Below are 21,777 nucleotides of genomic sequence, written 5' to 3' on the forward strand. Positions count from 1 at the left end.
GGTTTAAAGTGTCTATATGTGCCTTCTTTTGTTGTGTTTGTTATGAAAAAGAAGGAGAGTGGTGCCTGCCCTTTTAAGGGCACACACGCGGCAGAGTGATGAAACTCCACTGCGTGTGCAAATAATAAACGGGGCGTGCCACGGATCGCCAGTGTGACCATGGAGCCCGGACAGAAAGCATTGTGTCCCGTGTGCTCTATCTGGTGGGGGGCTCAAAGGGCCAGAGGGGCACACCAGCAATCTGTAACAACTAGGACAGAAACAGAAACTAGGAAACAACAGGTTGAATTATGCACGAAACAGTAAATGACAGCTCATCACACTGCTTTTTATTTTTGAGCTTGTTGAAGACTGGGGAACCGACAAGTGGCACAAAAAATGCATTACATTAAGGTGGCTTTTCTTTCATGAAAGGGTTTGTAGTGGGGAAGTCAAGACATTTTCCAATATTCTGCTTCCCCTGGAATGCCATCAGGGCTGGGGAAGAGGCAGCACCATGTAGGGCCAGGTTTCAAAGCAATGGGCATACGTTCCGACTTCGCCCTCTTCCATGTGGAGGAAATGCACGCAACACAACCACCAATGACTGAATATTCCATACTGTGATTGGTTTAGCATTCTGGCAATAGGGTTGCCCGAAAAAAATCAATGTTTCAAGCAGTCAGATTGACCTACGTTTTGTGGCCAATTAGATTGGTCAATGGGTTTCGGCCAATGATATAAGCCAAAACACAGACAGTGTTGGCCAATCAGATTGGCTGAAACCTGCAATACCAGTCCAGTCTGTCAAGAAGAATGCAACATTAAAGGAATGCGCATTACCAACATTCCATTCTGGATGGCACAGCAGGCGGATCCGAGATTCAGATTAACGTCTCACAATTAAAAGTGCATGATATGATTGCATTTAGGGTACCAACTGCAGGTTGAAGGGGTATCTGCTATATGAATCCTTGATTAAATTGGGTGTGTGCATGGTTAGTAAAAAGCGACTGAAACAGAATAGTAAAGGTGACATTGAGAAAGTATCATTCCTTGGTGATTTAGGGTCACAATGGGAGAGAAGAATGATGTTGTCTGTAAAACAAAATCCGTGAAGATACAAATGACTTCTCATGTGAGGAAACCGATCCAAGATGGCCGCTGGGTACCTGGACCAACCCTGAAACGCTGGAGGTTAAACGCGGGAAGCTGCTCTTTCTTATATGAGTGTTCTGTTCATTCCTACCCAGGGTTTGAAAGCCTATGACCTCTGGATTAAAGCTGGTTTATTAGGAAAATGGAAAACATGTTTATTATTTTTTTCAATCTTATTATTTACATTCAGGACGCATTCTCACGTGCGGGGGGGGGGATACCTTGTGGGTGCATGCAGAAATATGAACTGGGGCTTCTTCTGGTGTTACCAAATATATCATAACCCAGGCCTGCTTCAGTGGACTCCCTGAGGAGCCTGTGGAACGCCAGTTCCCTGTATTATTCAGTATGGATGATGCACAGTGGTGACTGTGCCTCTTATGCAATCTTTTCTAGTTTAATAATGAATGTCATAAAAGTTTAATGGTTTTCTGTACTGCATAAAAGTGTATTTTCTTCTGCCGGGAACTAGATTCTAGCAGCTTACATCATTTTCTTTGCATTCACAGAGGGCTGTTTGTCCAAATGCAAATTTGCAGAGACATTCAGATTGGTTAAAGGTCTCTTTGTTCACAATGTTTCAATTAGTCTGCTCCAGAACCCAGGCTCATAACCAGAGAGCGTTTATCAGAGCTCAGCCTCAGGACCCTCGATTGTCTGAGCAACTCCACTCCAGAGTTAAGCCTCAAAATCCAGGGTTCATGCTCCTAACACCTGAGTGTTTCCACAGCTACACTCTAGGGTTCAGTCTCATAACCCCAGAGTGTTTCTACAGCTCCACTCCAGGGTTCAGCCTGCTAAGTCCCGATCCTTCAAAAGGCGCCACTGAAGGGAGAGCCTCAAATCCCAAGGTGTGTGCATAGCTCCACTCCAGGATTCAGTCTCATAACCCCAGAGTGTTTACACAGCTACACTCCAGGGTTCAGCCTCATAACCCCAGAGTGTTTCCACTGCTCCTCTCCAGGGTTCAGCCTCATAACCCCGAGTGTTTACACAGCTACACTCCAGAGTCCAGGTTTCTAGCCCCCGAGTGTTCAAACAAAGCCGCTGAAGGTAGAGCCTCCATCCCAAAGCGTTTGCATAGCTCCACTCCAGGGTTCTGCCTCATAACCCCAGACTGTTTCCAAAGCTCCACTCCAGAGTTCTGCCTCATAACCCCTGAGTGTTTCCACAGCTACACTCCAGGGTTCACCCTCATCCCCCCAGAGTGTTTCCACAGCTCCACTCCAGGGTACGTCCTCATAAACTCAGAGTGTTTACACAACTACCATCCAGGGTTCAGTCCCATAACCCCAAAGTGTTTGCACAGCTCCCCTGCAAAGTTCAGCCTCATAACCCATAGTGTTCAATAGCCCCACTGAAGGGCTCAACCTCGCACCCCAGAGTGTTCCCAAGGCCCACTCCAGACTACAGCCTCATAGACCCAGTGTGTTTTCACAGCTCCACTCCATGGTTCAGCTTCAACCCCAATGTTTTGGTATAATTCCACACAAGGGCTCAGCCTCATAACCCCAGAGTATTTCCACAGCTACAGTCAAGGGTTCAGCCTCATAACCACAGAGTGTTTTCACATCTACAGTCCAGTGTTCAGCCTCGTTGTCCCAGAGTGTTTCCACAGCTGCAGTCCAGGGTTCAGCCTCATAACCCCAGAGTATTTCCACAGCTACAGTCAAGGGTTCAGCCTCATAACCACAGAGTGTTTCCACATCTACAGTCCAGTGTTCAGCCTCGTTATCCCAGAGTGTTTCCACAGCTGCAGTCCAGGGTTCAGCCTCATAACCACAGAGTGTTTCCACAGCTGCAGTCCAGGGTTCAGCCTCATAACCACAGAGTGTTTCCACAGCCCATTCCAGGCTACAGCCTCATAGACCCAGTGTGTTTTCACAGCTCCACTCCAGGGTTCAGTCTCAACCCCAATGTGTTTGGATAATTCCACACCAGGTCTCAGCCTCATAACCCCATGGTGTTTCCACAGCTACATTCCAGGGTTCAGCCTCATAACCACAAAGTGTTTCCACGGCTACAGTCCAGGGTGCAGCCTTATAACCTCAGAGTGTTTCCACAGCTACAGCCCAGGGTTCAGCCTCATAACCACAGAGTGTTTCCACAGCCCATTGCAGGCTATAGCCTCATAGACCCAGTGTGTTTTCACAGCTCCACTCCAGGGTTTAGCCTGAACCCCAATGTGTTTGGATAATTCCACTCCAGGGTTCTGCCTCATAACCCCATAGTGTTTCCACAGATACAGTATAGGGGTCAGCCTCATAACCACCAAAGGTTTCCACCGCTCCACTCCAACGTTCAGTCTCATTCCATCAGAGTGCTTATGCAGCTCTATTGCAGAGTCCATCCACATAACCCCGAGGTGTTTGGACAGCTCCACTCCAGATTCGACTCACACAGTCCCATAGTGTTTGCACAGCTCCATACTGGAGACCAGCATCACATTCCCAGATTGTTTGAACAGCCATACTCCATGGATCAGCCTTGTAATCCCAGAGTGTAACCCAGTTCCACCCCAGTGTCCAGCCTCCCATTCCTGCATTCTTCAAACAGCTACACTGCAGGGCTCAGACTCACAACCCCAGAGTGTTTTCAGAGTTCCACTCCAGATTCCAGCCTCACCATCCCACAGTGTTTGAAATAGTTCCACTGCTGGCTCCAGCCTCGCAAACCGAGTGTCGGTGCAGTTCCACTTCAGATTCCAGCCTCACAATCCCAGATTATATGCACAGCTGCAAACCAGAGCCTAGCCTCCCAATGCTAGAGTGTTCAAACAGCTCCACTCCAGAGGCCTGCCTCGCATTGCCAGATTGTGCGGACAGCTCCACCGCATAGTCCTGTCTCACAATGCAAGAGTCACAACTCCACTCCATGATCCAGCCTCACAATCCAGGTGTTTGAAAATCTCCACTGCATGGTCCAGACACACACTCCTGAGTCTTTGGACAGCTCCACTGCTGGGTACGCCCTCACAATCCATAGTTGGCTTCAACAGTTTCACTGCACGGCTCAGACAAATAATCCTATTATTTGAACAGCTCAACTGTATGGTCCAGACACACAGTCTTTGGACAGCTGCATTGCCGGGTGTAGCCTCACAATAAATGTGTCTAAACAGCTCTACTGCATGGCCCAGGCACAAATTGCTAGAGTCTTTTTACAGCTCCACTCCACTTCCTGAGACGAATGCTGGGGTGAACTTGGTTCAGGAAGCAGCTGTTGTGAGTTGAATTAAAAGTTCTTTCCATGCATTCCCATATGCAGGATACAGCCTCATAATGCCAGTGTTTGGATAGCTCCACTGCACAATCAGACATACAGCCCTAGAGTATTTGGACTGCTCCACTGCTGGGTACAGACTCACAATGTATGGTTGGTTGAAACAGCTCCATTGCTTGGCCCAGACCCATAATCCCAGGATCTTTGGTCTGCCCCACTACAAGATACAGGCTGTCACTCCTGGAGTGTTTCAACAGCTGCATTCTGTCCAGCCTCACACTCATAGTGTTTAAACAGATCCAGTGCATGTTCCAGAGCCACCGCGACAGTCTTAGGACAGCTAGACTACAGTACAGCCTGACAATCCCAGAGTGTTTGGACAGCTTCATTCGGGATTTCAGTCTCACAAAAACAGGGTTTGAACAGCTCTACTCCACGGTTCAGACCCACAGTCCAAATGTCTTTGGAAAAGCTCACCTGCAGGTCACAGGCTCATAATACCAGTGTTTGAACAGCCCCACTTCATGGTCCAGACTCCAAGATCCCACAGACTCTAGAAAGCTCCACTACAGGGTGCAGTCTCACACTTCGAGAGTGTTTGGGCAGCTCCATTCTGAAGCTCAGCCTCACTATTCCAGTGTTTGAACAGCTCCACTGCAGGATACTTAGCCACAAACCTAGAGTGCTTGAAACAGAACCACTGCAGGGAACAGCCTCACAATCCCAGTGGTTTTGGTTTGGAGATCTCCATTCAGGAGTTGTCTTACAATCCCAGTGTTTGCAAAGCTCCACTGAAGCGTACAGCCTCATAATAGCAAAATGGTTGGACAGCTCTATTGAGGGGCCCAGACTCATAATCCCAGAATGTTTGAAACTGTTGTACGGTGGGGTCCTGCCTCACAATCCTTCTGCAAGTGATCAGCCTCCCCTTTGCAGGGATGCAGCTGAGACATCACATGATTGCCGGGCTTCCATTGCACCATGTACACCCCCACTCTGCCCTCAGAGCCTCAATCCTCCCTGATTCCCTCTGGTCAGCTGGTCATCTTTTGGAGGATCTAGTTCAGAGGAATCAGAGTACTCTTGAAACTAATTTCCCCAATAGCTGAGGAAGAATACGGATACACTCACCATATTAAACATCACCTTGGTTACTGCCTCATAGAGGAGGGACATCCCATAACCTGAATAACTCCACCCAAGACCCAACTTCTTTTGAACTAGACGCTCCCCTCAAACATGCCCTTATTCTCCAAGTTCATCGGGTTATGTGTCAATATCCACACGTCACAGTTCCGGAGCAGTCTCCACTTTGGTTCCCACTAAGCATATGGAGCTGAGAACTCATTGACCCTGATCTGGGATGGGCTACTCGGGATCATGGTGGACACAGTCCAGCATGCACTGCTTCTGAGTCGCCCATAATCTGTGCTGTGCTTGATATGTGAATGGCATGTCCTAAAGGCCTTCCAGAGGCACTAACATATTTGGTAATTTGCCTTTTTTCCCTGTGGGTCAGACCATCTCTGCCTATCAAGTGCTCATTCTGTACCCAACTTCCTGATACGAATGCTGGGGTGAACTTGGCTCAGGGTGCAGCTGCTGTGAGTTGAATTTAAAGTTCTTTCTGTGCATTTCCAAGGATGACACAATACGTGACATCCTGGTTGCGAACGTTCAACCTCATGAGACCATATTTAAACGAATATTCTTGTGATGGCTACTCTTGCTTAAACATTAATAATACAGTTTCGATGTATGACCTGAATAATTACACTGTATTGTTTATGTAATTTCTAAAGCTTATATAAGTATTTCAGCACAGTGTTCAGCTTCTCAAACTACACTCTGTGATATGCTATGATAAGTCATTTATAACCCGCCTGTACACAAGCTCAAGACAAGTGAGGGAAGACAGAGGGAGGACAACACATACGATCTTACTAGGCTTTGTGTCATTCAGATCGTGTAAGTGCGAGAAAGAGAAGTGCGAGGGAAAAGGGAGAGGGGTATAAGGTGCGTCTACAGCAAGCTCCCTATCATCATCATCAATAACTTTATTTCAGCCTAGGGCCATAAAAGTACATCACGACACAAACAGAACAACAATTAGACAAGTAGATTTACATTCCAACACATGCCTGTTAGTCCAATTCCTGTTGCCCTGGGACCCATCTATTATCCACCAGGACCAATTTCCAATTAAGGTCTCTTCAAGTGAGGCACAAGGTATAGGTTTGTGGACTGTACATAGATGAGCAGATCTTTTGTTTAGTACTAACTGGAATTGCACGGTATTTACTGCTTACCATGATCTACCCAGACCAACACACTCAAACCTATTCTAGGGACGAACCCTAGTTGCAACATCATGCATCCTTGGTAAATGGTTGGGCCAGGTGGGTTGACCAATGTCCTTTTCACCAGTGGGACTGCATTGCCACCAGAGAGCCTAATTCCAGAAAGGGAATCATAATTGTGCAGAGGGTAGGCTCTGATTTCTATCATGCTATTAGGAGGGAGATGGCATCTCATGTCAATGCCCATTTGTAACGGTTTATTGAGAAGCCACCCTCAACACAGGGAGTTCCTTCCCGGCCCACTCAAGGTGTTACGCAAAACAAACTGTTTAACAGATTCTTTTCTTTAGCTCTACTTTAGACGCATACCATGCCCCTTGGATCCATCCTCCTGAGCTACCAATGAGCCAAGAACCAGGCCGGTGTACAGGAAATATATTTGCATTTATTTAAATGAAAAGGAATAGAAATAACACTGAACTACACACGCCACCTTCTTTGTGGCTCACCATTAACTTCTTGTTATTCAAATCAATTGCACAAATTAGTTAAAAAAACACAATTCACAATTCTTTACTTTCTACAAATTTCACTTCAAGAAATAATTAAACTGATCAATAACCAAAACACTTATAAATATAGTGCTCTTTGATTTTCCTGCGGGCTTAAAAGGCTAGCAGTATGTTTTCAAGAATGGTACAAATACATATGGCAATTAGGATTTCACCCACATTTTTGGTTTAAAATAAACACCAGGTGATTTATCAGTTTGTCTGTTTCGGGGAAGTCAGACAGAAAAACTGGAATGTTTTGGGGAATTTGGAATTTCAGACCCCACTGGTCTGTTTCAGGGAATTCAAACAGAAAAACGGGAATGAAATTGGGGAATTTGGGATTTCAGACCTCCCTCCACTGAAATGCCTGTGTTGGTGAAGCTGGATGGTAAAAATTGGGATGATTTGAGAATTTAGGATTTCAAAATCCCTTCGTCGTATGCCACCAAATGGGGAATTAATTAAATTCATCTTTTTATTTAAGTAGGCTAAGAATCTGCTACATTTTGCCCCCACCCACTATAAAGGGAAAAGGATTTAAGGCAAGCAGACTCCCCACCATTTGGTTTCCCAGGACTCAATCCTACCTACAAAGAAGGCCTCTGTTTGAATTTCAGGACAGCCAGCTGCATGCCAGGACCCTCTGGAAAGATAGGGCATGGGTCTGGTAACTCCATTCTCATGAATGGCCTCCTGCTTTTCACCATGTGACCCAGTCAGCTCTTAGGCTTTCCAAGAAATAGGCAGCTCCACTCAGATGAGCTCTAAGCAATCTCCTCTGGTGTTTCCTTGCAAATGTCAGATGTTATGTTTCATCAGCTCTCTTCGATGGTCATTTTCAGCAGCTTTGTCCCTTCCTCCTAGTACAGTCCCCCTTATATAGCAGCAATGATACCTCCAATTTTACAATCTTAGGGGAGTACCCTGCAAGAGATCATGCAAATAGGATTGGACAGTTACCCTTCTCTCCCCTGCCCACTCCAGCCCCTTGCTAAAGATTTGTTTAAGAGTCTAGAGCAGATATATGGCAGTTTAATTTACAAGCCCCATTTGTTCTCATGTCAAGGTTTTGGCAAAAACTAGTTGTGATGCTGGAAATGCATCGGAGGGACAGGGCCTCCGTAACCTTGTCCTTTACCTCTTTTTATCATGTGTTCTGTCATGTTTTCCGCACAGGAGTTCAGATGGGACTCCTGGCGGTGCAGCTCTCTCTTTTTGGTTTGGTGAACGGACCCATGGGATACCCTTATGGCACCCATGGGTGGGGGTACAACCCTGTGCCCCTAGTGTATGTTTTTGGGCACCTGTGGGTGGCCCGCAGAGCAGGGTATGGGCTGGTGGCAGCTCCATGCTGAACTTGACAGATGCGCAGAGTATCCTCGATTTTGGGATACCCCGGCCTTGCCATTGGGATCAGTCGATTCCTGATGGGAAACAAGATGGCCCCTGTGGCCTCTTGCTTTCTATTACCCATTACCTTGTTTTCCCAAAGTCCTGGGAAGCCCTGACTCTGTCCCTCCCCCTGACTGGCTGTTGGGTGGGAATGCCATATATGGATGTTGTTGTGAAGACCCGGCCAGACTAGCTGGAGCCTTCCCGGTGATGTATTTTGTGGGTACCTCCTGTGGGTGGGACCTGGGTGAATAGAGTGTGTGACGAATATACATTCTGTGTTGTGGGTGTCTAGTATCTGGTGGTTGACACAATGACTGAGACAACCCTGCCCGAAACCGGTATGAATGCAGCTTGGAGTGTTGAATGGCTCGGTACTTGTCCCAATACACATAACTTGTTGTGAGTGTCTGGAGAGAAGTGAATAGCCTGAATACCTTGTGTGCCTTATTGGCTGCCTGCCTGCATGAATGCCCGTAGTCGTGATTGGATGCTTGAGTGTGACTCAGCGGAATGAATGGGAGATCAACAGTATATCTGGGGACCTCTCACTGCTAGGAATCGTGTTCAGAAGCTGAAGTCCACTACGACGGGTAACTGGAGTAACTGACGCTTGACCTTGAAGCCCTGCTGGACGAGAAGAATTGCTGTTGCTCTTCTTCACAATCTGATAGCTGCTGTGCCTCCAAGGACTGACCCAGAGAGGACCTGGTAAGGCAACCTCTTCCTGAGCTACGAGGGACCATCGTGCACAGCTGATCTTTGCCAACGTTCCCTGGTAGACAGACCTTCGACAGGCTGCCGACCCGATACGGGCACTGCAGCGGAACTCCAAGGAGAAGCCCTCGAACTGTTGTCCGCCACTGTCGATGACCGCCGTCGCCGACCGGAGCCGCCGTGCTCCCGTTTGCCTAAGAACTTCCATTGATCATCGGACGCTCTCGTCTGCATCGTCACCCGCTTGTCTCTCGCTGGAGAAGGCCTGACCGTCGATGCGCCAAGGAGCATCCACCGTTGGGTTTCCCGCCACCAGACGCCGACGACTCGACGCCCTTGCTGGGCCACAGTTCTTCATCATCTCTTTGCGGTCCAGAACTATCGTCACTGAGGTGCCCCACACGCCTCCTCCTTGCAGGACACCAACGCTCTGTCATCGACGAGCACCGTTAGGAGCGAAGCTGTCACTTCCCTGCCGTAGTTCACCCTGTTCACCGTCAGACGTTAGACGACCTGTGACTCCCGCCTTAAAGGGAGGGCACTCAAGAAGGGCTGTCGATTCCCCGACACCGAACGCCAAGTTCCTCGACACCTCTTGACGATCCGTGGCTCCCGCCTGAAAGGGAGGCACTCAAGAAGGATCGGTCGGCGCATCGTCGGAGAACCCTACTCCGCCAGGTACATTGTGGGGGTAACACCTTAATAGGAAGAAGTAAGACTATCGAACATTATATGGACTGTGCTTGTGCTATGTATCTTTATTTACAGGTTGCTCAGGTGGGGGGATCTCCACACAGAACTGTGCCTAGTGGTAGGGGTCAGTATTCTGCCTATTGTTTAAACCATCTTACGTTCCTGCCTATCTCTATTGCTGGTTTCCTCGTTATTAATCTGTGTGACATTTTAACCATACAGTTGATGCACTTTAATGAGATTTGATAGCATTAGTGGTACCACTTTAGAATTGTATATATTTATCATTATTGACTTCCGAGTACAAAGTACGTTATTGTGATCGTGTACATACACTTGAATATTAATTATATAAAGACTGTGTTTTCAGTAATACAGTGTGTGGACATTCCTTTGTGGGGGTTCGGGGACTACACTGTACTTAAGAACCAGCCTGCATCACCTCCTGAGAAGCTAGGCCTTGATAGCTCGTCCATTGCTACCGTAATAGAGAATCTTGGCTGGGGTCTTCTGTGCCTCTCCTCTACCATATAGAGAGCAGAAGTACAGACACCCCCTACCGGTCTTTACACTAGTTATGTGGCAAAATGTCCCAATTTTATAATTTTGCTAATAACTGCCATAATATACTTATTTTCTGATTCAGCTAATCATCGGGAATTAATGAAATGACTGGCAGGTATGCACCATTTTGCCATTTCTGTAAAAAGCATAACAGTTATGAATATGTAATTTATTACCCACACTACTAATTGTATCCTCCACCTGTTCATCATTTCTCCCATTTGGAACATTTTCAGATCAGCTATAAAGCTAGTTTAACTGGTCATTACAGTTTCCTACCTCGTATGTGCATGAATTTTATATCTCCAAAATCGCCTGGAAATTACCTAAACAATGGTACATAAATGAAGAAAATCTGCCTTATGGTTGCTGTGAAAAAGGCCAAAATGTTAATAGTCCTTTCACATTAATAGTTTATCTTCATGTGGGACAAATAGCAATCCTCCTACCTTCAGGCCATATGGTCTCACTGTGTCTGCCTGTAACCAGAGTTTTTATTAATCTCCTTTTATTTGCAGCTTACTCTTTGAAGTTGGTTGCCCATTTGAAGTTGTATCCCCCAATCTTCACACATTTTAGTCAGGCTCCAGCCAAGAGGAACTTGTCCTACAATAACTGTCTTCAGAGCCAGCAAGTCTGGGGAACACTGGGTTTTCCACTCTTAAGTAGGACACTTTATTGCAGTTTGTAATTACCTCGGGGATGTAAAATGCAGACTGGTAGTGAGGGACTTATTTGTGAAGTGTCCCACAGCCAGAAAATGGTTTGCTTCGGCTGAGAGACACCTTTTCATGAACACGAAGTGGCTCTTAAAATGTCACTGGTATTGTGTATGCAAAACATAATATACATTACTTTTTGTCAACACGCATCATGTCTTTTCCCTGACATTTTTCTGTTAGCCGTGGTACATTTTCACATTTAAACTGCAAAGCGGTTTTTGTGTCAGTGTTGAAAAATCCTGATTTTCATGTGAAAGGGGCTTTCAATTTTCACTTGCAGCCACAAGCAAAGCTGTTTTTGTGTCTGTAAGGAAGAAACCTACATTTCATGTGAAAGGGACTTCAGTTTGGGGCCTTTGAATGCACCCCACACGGTATGTCATTAGCCACACTTCCCTCCCTAAATTTTATTCCGTATGGAATCAAAGCCACTTTCCCCCTAGTAGTGCAATCTAACTCCCTTGCCATCTGGTACAACCTCATGGTGGGAGAAATAAGTGAACGGGTTTGCTGCATGATCACATGACTCCAATTGCCCAATCACATCAATACATATTAAAGCTGTTAGATGAGCAGCTGCTGCTTGAAACTGATGTCAGCCAAGAATGGGGTAGTCCTCTATGGCAACCAGCCGCCTCACTGGATGGCGGTCTCTCAACCTTTTTGGTTTGTTCATTCCCTGATGTGTAGTTTTGGTGGGTGAACCTGGCTTCTTGGTGTGCACAACCAGGACCACATTTCATGAGTTTACTTTGTGTCTGGTGGAGGTTTGCTCAACACAGTCAACACAGTCTTATGACAGATTTTCCTCACATTGTTTTTCCCCCAATAAGATAGAGTTAAATCAGTGACAGCTGTTTTTGTATCCCAGATTGGATCACCAGATCAGACGGTACTTGGGTATCTCCAATCATCTCATTACCACCCAATCCCACGTAAGTGTTCAAAATGCAACAGATGGCTCCCTTGCGAGAGAAGATCAGAAGGAGTATCAGTGTTCGACCTTTCAGGTTTATTGATTATATCTGTTGGTTACACAAAACCAGGTACAAATGCATCAGAGCGCTGTACAGTAAACATACACAGTGCCCAGTAAAATATACAAACCAATGCAAGGGTGAATTATTAAAGAATAAAACGTCGGAAATAAAATATGACTAAAAAGCAGCATTCCATAGCCAAGCCTTCAAAGCTTTCCTAACGTTTAGATAGTCAGAAACCATACGTGAACCAGGAGGAAGAGAATTCCAGCGAAAGGAAATAAGGCATTTGTTGCAATTTTTTTTAAAAAAAAGAACAGATTCAAGACTTCCTGTATTATCCTAAAATCCCTATCTTGGCCCTATCATCCTCTTCATCGTATTCAACTGCACTTTTTCTTCCGACCCACTCACTGTAATCCATGGTAATCAAAGCTCTAGCAATCATCCCCGTCTCCTCTATCAGATGCCTGTACCTGGGGCTAGGTTATGCCTCTTCTAGGTGGCTGTGTGACCATAGGGCAACTTGAATCGTACACAAATTTAACATGTGGGGTCCCACAGGGAAAGCATAAGTAGGCACAGCAAAGAAGGCAGCAATATTGCAACAAGAACTAACTTTCATTATCACATGGACACTCATTATCTGAAGCACAAGCTTCTAGTGCTTATTTTGTAAATGTTTAAAAAAATGTTTTAAGTGCATACAGTTGTAAACAACTTATTACATTGCCAGAGTTAAAAGGGTGTTTATTGCTGTTGCTCAATCTATTTTTGCAATGATTTTGCTCTCAATTGAATGTATAACTAGAGCCAATAGCTCCCCTTTAGCCATTAAAGGTCATACATATGTTTTCATCAGATTTACTTTACTGAAACACCTCAACAATCAGCAACAGCGCCTCTAACCGAGATTCTCAGGGTAACCCAGACATATGCAAGCAACAACTGTATCTTTGCAAGATGAAGACGATGCAATAGTGAAGGCATATTCACTACCTACATCCCATAATTGTTGGCTTTGCCAATAACTATAGTCTAGTAAACCAGGACGAGGCTTTTTTGAATAGCACACACTATGAACGGAATCACTGCTAGGGCCTACCAATTTGGCTAGCTAGGGCACAGTGAGACCAAATGATGGGCCCAGGATCAAACAGTTTAAGTGGTGAAGCTAGGATTTGAGCCCAGTTTGCAATTTAGGCACTAGACCACATATCTTCCCAGCTCTAGCTGGTATGCATATATGTTAAAGGGAGCCTAAACAAACCTTCTCAGGATCTCACAGCTAAACTATAGAGACTAAAAGCCACAAGTAAAAGAAAATTGCATATAAAGCTCACCAACCTGTAGTCATTGGTTTAGACAGCATGTAGCGTTTTATGCACATCGCCCATTTCAAACAATATTTTTACTTCTTAAGGGACATCGCACTAACAATAGCGACTTCCAATTTCCCTCTCACAGCTGTGTCCGGAGTCCTCATAACTGCTACCTATTTTAAATGCTCTGCTGACAACAGAGACCTCTTTGAAGCATTATTGAGAGACTACGAGACATTCATTTTTTTCCTTTGGACTTGAAATGCGAAGCACAAATAAACCCGACAAACAGGAACAGTGCTTGTCAATTGGTCTCTGAATTTTACCTGAACCAGCAGCTTTAGCCCCCCTCTTGTTCCACCCCAAGAAAGGACCCTGCGAGCGTGCACAGAGGCAGGCAGCTATGAACACACACTAACCAACTGTACAGGCACGGTTGTTCAATCTGACTTTATTTATGAGTAGTTGTCGGATACAAGCAACAACGCTTTCTTGTGAGATTATTAGATTCTGAAACCGCTTGCTGGGTTTTTGCAGCGCTTCCTTAACGCTGCGGCGTGGCCAGGCTCCCACATGAAGAGTTGCTATCGCCGGCAGTGCTCATGGTAATGCGTTAGCGGGCGTGTGCCTCATGCAGCCTGGGCTACTGAGTGGGAGTGAGTTCCACAGAGGCGGCACTGGAGGAGATAGAATGCATTGCCATCACAGGAGTGCTGCAAAGGCGGACTCGAAAGTCACCTGCCAGCTGTAACACCAGATGCACCACTTCTCTCCAACTGTTTTGGTATCACAATTGCAAGATGTTACCGGGTGGTAAAATAAGTGCGATTATACAGGCTAGTGCACCTGTTAGCAACAGGCTCACGCGAGACCAGTTCAAATGTAATTCGCAAATTCTACTAATTCTGACTACCCAGTGCCTCTATAAATCGATGCATACAATTCCAGTAGAAAGTAGCCCTCATGCCTTAACAAAACATGTAGCACTGTCTACCAAGGGTAAGCTGGTGAGATAGCTCAGCAACTACAGATTCCAAGCTCAGTAACATAGCTCAGCGTGTTAAAGTGCCTACAGCAGAGACCGGTGTGAAATTTGCATATCACAGCTTTCAATCCTAGCAAGAAAGCTCAGCTAGCTAATGCATGTGCTATGCTCTCAATCACGTGGGCTCCCAGACTGATTGCCCAGCAGTCCCCCTGGAAGTCTAATCCAGCCCTGCAACCACACGTGCGCGCCAAACGTTTGGAAACGCAGCTGCCGATTAGCTTTTCCCTCTAAATGGCATTAATGAGGATAGCGACTGAGGAACAGCAATTATCACAATTCACAGCCTCTTGCATTCCATCACCTCTTGAAAACTGTGATGTGCAGAGCTGGACAAAATACCTAAGTAGAATAAGCCCATTGGGCTTCTGGCTTTGAGAGCCCCGAGGCCTCATCGTTGGCAGGCGAGCAAATCATTGGGATCATCTGGATAGCGCCCATTATGGGATAAACCACCTCTTGGCACATGTGTGCTTTACAAGGTGAATAAGCGACTCAATTTAACAATATTTTCTAAGATGCTGTAAAATAAAATATTACAAAACACAAACAAATGTGGGCAGAAAAGAAAAAGAAATAATGTGTGCTATAGTACTGTGGGCGCCCAAAGACAGATCTCTCTGTGTGACTAAGTGGCAGCCGAGAGCTGGCAGAATTCATCACCTGTGGCAGAGTAAAGCGAGGCCCGCCTAATTACTGGGCGTGCTTGAGTCCCCAGTTAATCAGTCTCGCCAATTGTGCCTTTCTAGCCTTTTGCGTTTGATACATTGCAGCAATCTGCTGCCCTGACTCTCCCTCTGCTGGGTTTCTCACCGACACCCCTCTCCCCTCAGGAGGCTGTGCCATTCATCTTGAGGCGTCACAGGTGGGGGTTAGGAGGGGGGACGGGTTCTGCAGAACGAGGGCACAAAAAGGAACCTAACCCCACTTTGGGGACAGAACGCAAAAGAGCAGTAAACATACAATGTCTGTGGCCTTAACTTGTCTCAGTGTTTTATTAAGGACTAGAACAGAGGTCTCCAATCTTGGGCTCTCCAGATGTTTTGATTTCTGACTTCCAAGTTCCATGACTATTCACCAATGACTCTGCTGGCAGGGCTGATGGGACCCACAATCAGCTGAATGAATATTCATCGATTCATTCATTAATTTGGTCATATGTATAGCGCCTTCCACCATAATTATGGTCCCAACGCGCTGTTGGTTGAACGTTGGGAGAATTGGGAGGTCCTATTAGGTGTGTGTGCATTACAGCCGTTAAAGTTATGAGAGGGTGGCAAAGACCCTGCTAGTCACCCATGTCTACATGGAGTGTGCATGTGCACAACAGAGGTATACCATGAACTAAAGGGGGCGGGGTTGTGTTTAAAGAGATAGAGAGTTACGTGGGATGCTATAGTTCAAATTGTTGTTAAAAGTAGCTTCATTCTTATGTCAGAGGCGTTGTGCATTAGTGTTTGTGTTATATGTGAGTGCAGGGGTTGCGCAGTGAGCCTTCCGATATGGAACCCCAAAGGTTGCAGCTCCCCGGACTAGACAGTGGTGTAAACCTGCAACAGACACAACGTTCAGGTAAGACATTAAGGAGAGAGTGACGCATAGCAGGTCTCCTCAAGCCAACGTTGTCTTTGAGCAGGATCTCTGGAGCGGCTTAGAAATATTGGTTTTAGCCACGCCCTGGGAAAGTCTGGGCATCCCCCTCCCGTATATCTAAACGCCAAGTCGCAGGTTTCTGATTCTTACGACATTTTCTAGTCCTTATTCAAATACTTGCACAGTTGGGGGCCCCACTCTTCTGCCCCCCCACCCAACTTAAGGTGAATCCATGCATCTTCAGAGGGAGTCTGTACCCAGAAAGGGGTCTTCAGTCGCAATGAGGAACCCCTCTTTTGTCATCGCCAGCAGCTCCTGCTTCTTTCTACTAGTCCTCTTGCTTTAGTGTCACGCAATCAGACTGCTGAATGCTGCAAAAAAAGGTTTGAGAAGATCCACTCTGAGTCAGAACGATCAACACTGGACCCCACCGGATCCTGTTTTGGAGCGAGAAGCTCTTCTCTCCACTCTACTGGGTGCCTGTCTCCATTCGCTCGAGAACATGTTCCCTCCCTGATCCAAACTTGACCCTTGCAGTACAGTTAAGATCATCAAGGTCCATTCTTCCAGATGACTTCTTGGGCCTGATTCATGGAATTCCTTGCCCAGTCCAAACTGACTTTGCACTGCTGACACAAACCCTGATTCATGGAACTGTGCAAAGTGTATTTTTGCAGGGCAAAGTCAGTGCATAGTCATTTTTGCAGTACACAATATCTCCAGGGATGCCAATTCACCAGAAGGCCAGGGGTAGCAGAAGTGACATCTCATCAACTTTTGATCTCGATCGATTATGTCATAGGAAGAGATGCCACTTGACCTTTGGCTCCATGCCATTAGAGGATCTCACATCAGTGTTGAAAGGACTGCAGTAAGAACCTCATTTTGCATTTGGTCCTAATAGTAATAACACGTGGTATTTTAAATACCTTCTGCTTTTAAAATACCAGCTAGTTATGCATTTGGATCACATGAGAAATTTAGCACATGGGTTACATACAATGCAATGTATGTGGTACAGGCATGATGAGCACTGGGTGTGCCCAGCAGAGCCATTATTGGCAAGGGGAACTCCCTTCATATGACAGTTAAGTCCTTATGGTCAGTAACTGCCATCTTCTGTCATTTAACACTTCATGTAAGGTATAACAATCATATACTACATGCAGTTTTTAAACACTTTGCATATTGCATAATCATTTGGCATTATTCTAATGCCCAATGATGTTACAATATGCACCCACACATACCCAGACACTGCTTTATTATGCTATCATAGCTTCAGATTCCAGGTGTGGTCATCATATGCAAGCTCGCCTCAAATACCCAAATACTGCTAGATTATGCAGAGTTTAGCCCTATTTGCCAAGTGTTTATATTATCTCCCGAGGTTTTACCATTATATTTTCCTTTCCACCCCCACAGAGCGTGGTCTGGACGCCACCCTGGGCAGGGTTACAATTCACCTCTACACATTGCATTTTAAGAGCACTACAGTGGTGATATGCACAGAATAAAAGACAAGTAATATTTCACATGCCTGATGCAGCCTCAAATGCCCAAGTATGACTACCTCATGGCAGATGAAGCCTCATAACCTAGGTATGCTCATCATATTCTCTTTGATTGCAGTGCTTACCCACAGATCAATACCTTCATGGAATCTAACAACCTCCTAGAACGTGCAAAATCAGTCTTCCGTCCATGCCACAGAACAGAAACCATGCTGATCTATATCTGGGATGACCTCAAAATGACAGCAGACAGAGAAGGATGCACAGCTCTTATTCTTCTCGATCTCTCTGCAGCGTTTGACACCATCAACCACAGAATCCTCCTCAACAAACTGCACTCTGTAGGAATACGTGATTCAGCTCGCTCCTGGATCACCTAATTCCTCTCTAACAGACAGCAAATCACCCTCCTCCCTCCTTCCTCTCCGCTGCATGCCCAGTAAACACCGAAGTACCCCAAGGTGTCTGCCTCTCTACCCTCCTCTTCAACCTCTACCTGACCCCCCTTCCCAAGATCATCCGTTCACACAACCTCACTTGCTACAACTATGCGAATGACACACAAATCATCATGAGAATTCTGAAATCGACCTCCTACCTCAGCCGTGATCTAGTAGCATGTCTCTCAGACATTGACCGCTGGATGCCGACTAATCACCTCCTTCTGAACCCAGGGAAAATGGAGTTTATGATATGCAGAAATTTTGACCTTTCCCCCTTATGAATGCCTGGCCACTCTCACTTGGACTTCCGGCAATGACCACCACCACTGTAAAACTGTAAAAAACATTGGCTGCACAATGGACACGGCCCTAACTATCTCACCACATCAACAATGCATCCAAAGCCTGCCATTTCCACCTCAGCCTCTTGAAGCGTGTATTTCCCTACCTTACCTACGCGCACAGACTTGCTGCAATTATGTCCATTGTCATGTCCAGACTTGACTATGCGAACTCCCTCTACCTGGGAACACATTCCTATCAGTTGAACAAGCTCCAAAGAGTATAGAACTCGGCTGCAAGACTACTTCTCGCATTGGGACAAAGGGACCACATCTGACCGGCCCTCTGTACCCTAGACTGGCTACCAATTGGATGCAGGGCCACCTTCAAATTCCTTTGTATTACTAGGCCCCACAATCCTACAAGACAAGATCACGTCCTACCTCCTGACCCACACCCTTCGGTCAAGCACTGTCCTCCTCCTAGTGGTCCCCACCTCCAATTCGAGCAGGATTGAAGGGTCAGCCTACTCAACCCTGGCACGAACCTTGTGGAATTCACTGCCTCCCTGCATGAGACACAGCAAAGACTACATGGTGTTCTGGAAGGCACTCAAAACCTGGCTCTTTGCCTAACCACTCGACCTATCCCCTAGACGGACACCTGGCGTGGTACCCCACTGAATAGGGACCCTAGCATAGACCGTCAGGCCTGATATTCTCCAACCACACCACCTACGGCCTCTGTCCAGATGTGAATTATTTCAAATCGTAGTGGCACCCTGACAGCACTCCACATCCTGGCAAAATGTATTCATCACCTCATCTGCAGGAACTCAGCACTTGCTAAGGCCTAAAGCCAGCTATCGCCATTAATCATGGGCAATTGTGCCAGACTCGCAACCCAAGCACCACCACTCTCGAGCTGGATCAAGGCCATGCAATTATGCAACACGCAATCAGCCATAGAAGGCACCTACCTGCTAACGCTTCACCCCTGGAATCCCAGAGCAGAACTAGATATTGGGGGGCCGGCCAACACTTAAGCTGCTAATCACTCCTATCATTGCATGTATATAACAGAACTACCAACTGGTAATTCTTTCTAGCAGAACTAGAAACCCATGTGCTAATCAGCACTTATGCATTTAATCACTGACCTGTAAATGCGCACTATGCTATGAAACTAGGAATTGCCTCACTTGCTAATTCTTATGAAGAACTATAGCAAGAAATGCCCCAGCACGTACTTGTTGCTAATCCCAAATATCCGGGTATATCTAAGCAGAAATACATACCAGGGAACAAATGACACCGAGGACAGTGCTAGCAGATATTCAATAATAATATGAGTGTTTGGGACTGACCTCTCTTTTATCACCCGCCAATCTTCACTAAACAATGTGACTCACCAAGTTACAGGAAGATTCCATGACCTTGCCAGGGACTGCAAGCAGAACAGAAACAAGCCCCCCCTGGAAAACATACAGACACTCAAACACACCACTATGCTAACTCTTGCCTCTGCACCAACAAACAATTAGAACATAGCTACACCCCTCTAATAATTCGGCCTGGCTGCACACATAATGTCATCCTCAAGCACCAGCGCCGCCTGAATGCAGATACCATTTCCATTGGTTTTCCTGCACACAGTCTTCTGCCCTTACACAGCCACCGCACAACAGCTAACACTAGTATGCAGCTACACATCAACCACTGCACACTAGCTGCACACATACCGAGTGCGTCCATGCATGTTCTACTACACTACTCTCTCCACTGACCTGGACTGAGGTCCCCGAAGGCCTTCAATCCACAGCACTTTGAAATTATACGAATGGTAAAAAGTGCTATACAAATGCCAAATAACATAACATATTCTCGATCTTGTATGGCATAGACTAGTCCATTTCAGACCATTACAGGCATCAGGTGAATCGCAACTGGCTGTTACCGAAGAGAGCGATCTCAACTAAAAAAGAAAAAGAAAATGGAGGGTAGAAAGAGGACGGATTCAATGAGGCTCACATAGCTCTTTAGAGATCCTCATTTGTAGAGTCAGACCATCATGTTATACTAGTTTTGAGTTTAGTAAAGAAAGAAGAGAAGGTTCCAGTTGCTGTCAGCAGTTGGCTATGCAAGCTTCAACGCACAGATTGCAAAAGCAGCTCTACAAGTGGTAAAAGAGACGCATGAGGTACCAGTGGTGAACTCCAAAGGACATCCATGGGTCAACTGTTGATTAGATCCATTCCTTTATGACCTCTCACTCTTAAGTGGGCACGAGGGATCCTTTCTTCTCCAACATTCATACTGTGGCTTGTGGTGGTCCTGAGGTTTTGTCCCTCTACCCTGTGTTACTTAACATGTGCGTCCAGCTGTTGACTCATCTTATCCACTCAATTGGCTTCAGATTGTACTCTTTGCAGATGACCCTCAAATCCTTCTCCAGATGGAATGAAATGGGGAATTGTCGCTTACGTCCTTTATGAAGTACCTGATTGCCAAAGACAGGTGGATGAGTAGGCATTGGCTCAGGCTAATCCCTGATAAAATGTAGGTATTGTTGGTGGGGTCCTGACAATTGCAGGGAACAACTCCTTCTAGTCCTCATAAATAAGGCCCTCTCCTTGTCCTTATCTCTGGGTGAAGGCCTAAGGGTCAAACCTGAGATTACACTTTTACTGATCGCCCAAATCAATGAAGTGTTCACTCCGGCCTGGTCCTCCAGTCCTCCTGGAAATATGTGGCCCGATGCCCTTTTTGCTCAACCTCAGCCTTGCTCTTTAAGGTCCCTGGGTTTAATAGACATTTGATGGCCCTCTCTATCTCTTTCAATTTGTTGCCAGGCTAATCATCTCCTTTTAGGCAAGTCTTGAAAATGTGGATTTTCTTTACTTCTACCAAAGCCCCCATCGGTTTTTTTCAGTAGTACTAATTGTCAAGAGACACGAGAGTGCATGTGCGCTCCATAAGTGTCCAAATTAAATATAATCAGGGCAAGGACTTTCTGCAAGATAAATGCAATGTATAAAATATGTCGTGCAAAATCTTCATTCGTTCAAAAAACATAACTCTCAGAACTGTTGCTATATTTTATTTCTAAGGTGCCACAATTCATAGCTTTGCTAACACATTTGTCCATCGTTGGATCGGTATCTAGTCTATCCATCGAAATTAGATTCCTCGAATTACTATCCAACACATTTTATCCAATGAAAACCCTTTCCATCGAAATGCATTTTCATTGAATACATTTTGTTGGATTTCGATGGATTTTGGTTTTTAACACTAT

The 21,777-nt window shown here is 45.8% G+C and overlaps 1 protein-coding gene across 1 annotated transcript in view; it reads right to left on the bottom strand.

Moving 5' to 3' along the window:
- NKAIN1 (sodium/potassium transporting ATPase interacting 1) overlaps nt 1-21,777 on the bottom strand; it is a 536,625-nt gene that overhangs the window by 90,187 nt on the left and 424,661 nt on the right. The window lies entirely within an intron of this gene.

The sequence above is a fragment of the Ambystoma mexicanum genome, chromosome 11 (assembly GCF_040938575.1).
Source record: "Ambystoma mexicanum isolate Mex_15411 chromosome 11, UKY_AmexF1_1, whole genome shotgun sequence".
NCBI lineage: Eukaryota > Metazoa > Chordata > Amphibia > Caudata > Ambystomatidae > Ambystoma > Ambystoma mexicanum.